The following is a 5,000-nucleotide window of genomic DNA, read 5'->3' on the forward strand; positions in this document are numbered from 1 at the left end:
ACAATTAAACTCGAAGTGGGAAAGTAGACACACGGCACTAGCCAGGCTGTGCCCTCCTAGTGGCGCAACACTTTGAACGTCGATGATAATCAGGCAAACACGGTGTGAAAGACTATCTTGGTCCGTAACTGGCGACTGTAGATGTTAGAAGCAATGTTGTTTGGTCGTAAGTAAATGTCACTCTTAATTTAGGGCGTATTCATTCAGACCAGGATTGATAGACTTTCGTTTTGACCAAACGCTGTGTTTCTATCACCTGGAGTTGGTACGGGGGACCCAGATAGTCTTTCACAACGGCACCTTCGCGGATGCGCGCTCCCTCTCTCTCACTCACCCACACACGAACAGACACACACACACACACACACACACACACACACACACACACACACACACACTAGCGTCACCCAACCTCTCCAACTAAAATTTGGGCTGTACCTCGCTTGATTCCATTGCTGCTTTGGTCTCGTGCATCTCGTGCCCAATTCAAGCAATTCGTGACTGCCTCTTGTCGCCTTATCTTAAGCCAGCATTTGTGGCGGACGGTGCAAAAAATGTGAAGACCAGTCGCTTATCTGTAGCTACAAAAAAGCTATATTGCGACTTCATGGTGCTAACTCACACCTCGCCAGCTTCCATACCACTTTATCACTCGGCTCACTTTTATTCCGTGCATAGTTTGGGGTGTAGAGCTCCACGTTACAAGTCATTCACGAGAGACGACAACTTCTTACAATGCGGTTCGAACAGCAATAAGAACTCAAATGTCAAAACAATCTGCACGAAGCTACTCTCTATCAACAAAGCAACTCGCAGTCCTTGCTTCCTTGTTGTGACATGTGACTACAGCAGCTACACACAGGCCAGTAAGGGAAGCACCATGGACACTTAGGAGTCGTAAATTATTCGAATATTAATTTTTACGTTCGAATATACATATTTTTCCCATATTCAAATAATATTCGAATTTTAAATATTATTTTACCAGCCCTAACGCACACACACACACACACAAGTACACACGAGTACACACACGAGTACACACACACACACACACACACACACACACACACACACACACACACACACACACACACACACACACACACAAACACACACACACACACACACACACACACACACACACACACACACACACACACACACACACACACACACACACACACCGTGGGCTGCACCAACTACCCAGACAAAGCTGTCTATAAGTTAGTCGCACACACACACACACACACACACACACACACACACACACACACACACACACACACACGCACACAAGCACGCACATGCACACACTCTCACACACAGTCTACGCCGTGGGCTACACCAACTACCCAGACAACGCTGTCTACAAGTTAGTACGTTTAGTTTAGTTTAGTTTAGTTTATTGACAGGGACCATGTACAAGACAGAATCTAAACACATATCAGCAAAACAGATAAAACTGTAACTGACGTGTGCGCACGCACGCACGCACGCACACACGCACGCACGCATGCACGCCCGCACACATGCACACATGCACACACACATGCACACACGCACACACGCACACACACACTCCATGGCCCAGAATATCAATGTCGAGAGACAGACACAAAACCTGCCTACACCTGCCAGCAAGTTCCATCCAGAAAAACACCCAGACTGTGACAGATGGCTCTTGCAGTACTTTTTAGTCTGCAGTTTGCCAATTAAACTGTTCACACAAATGCTGAGAGAGAAGCGGTTCCTCAGGACAACCAACCTGGTGACAAAGACAGTTCCCACAGTACTTTTTTTAAAATAAAAAGGCTTTTTTTTATCCAGCAGAAGGATGGATGAGGAAATGTCTTCAGGTCAGAATCGAACCCGGATCCCTGATACGAGGGTCAGGCCACTGAGCACCACCAATCCCAATCCTCAGACTGGTTTGAGCTGATACAAAGGCAACATTAAGTCAAATAACTCATTACAACCGAGGTATGCATAAGACAATCCCTGATTACACAGCACAGCAAATCTTGAGGCAAATGGGCTATAGCAGCGGAAAAACACATTTGGTGCCACTCCTGTCAGCTAAGAGCAGGAAAATGAGGCAACAATTTGGACAGGCTCACCATAAACGCAACTAGAAAATCGGAAAATGTTGCCTGGTCTGATGAGTCTTGATATCTACTGCAACACAATGGTCAGAATTTGGCGTCAACAACATGAAAACATGGGTCAACCCTGCCTTACATCAACATTTCAGGCTGGGGATATAATGGCATAAGGATATTTTCTTAGCACAATTTGGGCCAATTAGTACCAATTAATCTTTGTACTATAATGCTATAATGAGTATTGTTGCAGGCAGTTCAGGCATTTCTGGCAAAAGGGGGTCCAATCCAACATTAGAGAGGTGTTCCTAATGAAGTGGCCGGTGAGTGAATACTGTATATATCATTATCGTGGTAGAAAAGTGTCTATTGCTCCCTTTCTCCTCTATCATTTATCTCGTGATAAACCAATTTTGTCCAGTGTTACAGCTAATCTACAGCATAATATAATTTAACATTTTGTGTTGTCACTATGCACTCTCTAAGTTCAAATAACTGTAAAAATAACAATAAAAAGATGTATTTAAAAGAAACATGGTTTTACGACACATTAAAGACAAGATGAAGAGAATGACTGCGTAATGCGTAATTGTGGTATAGCGTGTGATATATCGTTCTTGTGATATGAAGTAATCCATATCGTGTTGTGTTTTGTTTTCCATATTGCCCAGCGCTATTCACTCCATTGCCATTATACGGAGCAGTGACACATCAACAACAGAGGGCATTGCTCTGCCACTGCTCTGCCGTTTGCCTCTGAAAATGACCAAGCATCTGTCTTACTTGTTGCTTGTCCCTGAAAAGCCAAATGGTGACCTCTGACCTTGGATGTGAACACACACTGACCTGTCTGGGATAAATATGCGAGTATAGGCAGTTTGAGAACGCCTAGCCAGGGGTCAGGAACCTTTTTGGTGGAGAGAGCCATAAACGCCATTAAAATGATTTTTCATGAGAGCCATACCATTTTAAAAACACTGAATACAATGAAAAGCATGTATTTCAATTAAGCCCAACAATTTTAGAGTGTACTGTCAAGTTATTACTTTTATTGATAACAGGTAAGTATAGGGTTGTCAACTGTCAACTTCATCATGGCGAGGGTCTGGGAGTCCTCTCCCCGAAATTTTTGTATTTCTTAGATGTAATTTCCTGGCATTTTAACACATTTTAACCTCCCGTGGCAGGTTTCAACTCAATATGGAACCCGTACTTTTATTTATAAATGAAGGACTATTCCGTATTTCAAGGGACAGTTGGAAACCCTAGGTGAGTAAGAGCCATATACTGTTCCCAAAGGAGCCACATGTGGTTCTAGAGCCAAAGGTTCCTGACCCCTGGCCTAGGCTCTGTCTAAAGGGAAAGAGAGATGAGCATAGAGAGAGACAAAAGCAAAGAGAGAGACAAAAAAGATATGCACAGAGAGAGACATAGCTGTAGAGACAGAGAGAGAGCGAGAAGTAGATTTGCTGTAGATGTGGAGTTTTTGAGCAGGCCCAGCACCCTAAGTGCTCCATCTCTGCAGGTATTAAGTGCAGCTAATGCTGTTCTCTCTTCTCTCTTCTCCTTCTCTCTTCCCCACCCTAGAGTGCAGGGAAGGCAGCCTTCAATTAGCTCCACGGCTGTCTTGTCTCTGCTTCAGGCACACTTGAGGCAGACCCACACACGCGCACACACACATACACATGCTCACACAGACACACTCTTGCACGTAAGAACACACATACACACGCACACACACTTTCATACAGACATGCACATAGACTCGCCCACAGACTCACACAAACTCGTCTGTTACCAACTCACTCAGGCACACAGAGACTCTCACACTTACATGCTCAAAAACTCACACATTCACACTCACACTTCCACAGACTTCCTTTTCTCTATGCCGGCTATGGATAAGGTGCTCTCCCTTTCTGCCTGTCTACGTGTCTGCCTGTCTACGTGTCTGCCAATCTGCGTGTCTGCCAGTCTTTGTGTCTGTGTGCTTGCCTGTCTGCCAATCTGTCTGAATGGCTCTCTGAATGTCTTTCTGTCTGCCTGTCTGTTTGTCTGCCTGTCCGTGTGTCTGCCTGTCCGTGTGTCTGCTTGTCCTTGTGTCTGCCTGTCTGTCTGCCTGCTTGCCTATCTGTGTGTATGCCTATCTGCCTGCCTGTCTGTCTGTCTGCCTGTCTGCATGCCTGTCTGTGTCTGTCTGCCTGTCTGCCAGTCTGCCTGCCTTCCTGCCTGCCTGCCTGCTTGTCTGTCTGTCTGTCTGCCTGTCTGCATGCCTGTCTGTGTCTGTCTGCCTGTCTGCCAGTCTGCCTGCCTTCCTGCCTGTCTGTGTGTGTGTGTCACTATGTGTGTCTGCCTGCCTGTCACTGTGTCTGTCTGTCTGTCTATCTGCCTGCCTACCTGCCTGCCTGCTTGCCTGTCTGTGTGTCTGCCTGTCCGTGTGTCTGCTTGTCTGTGTGTCTGCCAGCTTGTCTATCTGTTTGTATGCTTGTCTGTCTGTCTGCCTGTGTCTGTGTCTGTCTGCCTACTTGCCTACCTGTCTGCGTGCCTGTTTGCTGTGTCTGCCTTCTCCATCAATATGGAGCTGGCTGCGCTTTCATACTGCACTGCTCCAGGCACTCCCCTTCACTCCTTTCCCTCACTCAGGCAGACGGACACACACACACACACACAGACACATGCACGCATACACACACGCACGCAAAACCCCACACAAAACACACACCTCACACACACACACACACACACACACACACACACACACACACACACACACACACACAAACACCACACACACACACACACACACCTTGTCTGTCTCCACTCTCTGGCACACACAAAACCAAACACAGACAAATTCCACTTCTACACACTAACACACAACAAATACACTTAAAAACT

General features: G+C 46.1%; 1 protein-coding gene across 1 annotated transcript in view; it reads left to right on the forward strand.

Annotated features, from left to right (window-relative positions):
• The window catches only part of pcxa (pyruvate carboxylase a), a 300,166-nt gene that overhangs the window by 224,723 nt on the left and 70,443 nt on the right, over positions 1 to 5,000 (forward strand). The gene's annotated exons all lie outside the window — the stretch shown is intronic.

This window comes from Engraulis encrasicolus, chromosome 7, assembly GCF_034702125.1.
Source record: "Engraulis encrasicolus isolate BLACKSEA-1 chromosome 7, IST_EnEncr_1.0, whole genome shotgun sequence".
Taxonomy (NCBI): Eukaryota; Metazoa; Chordata; class Actinopteri; order Clupeiformes; family Engraulidae; genus Engraulis; species Engraulis encrasicolus.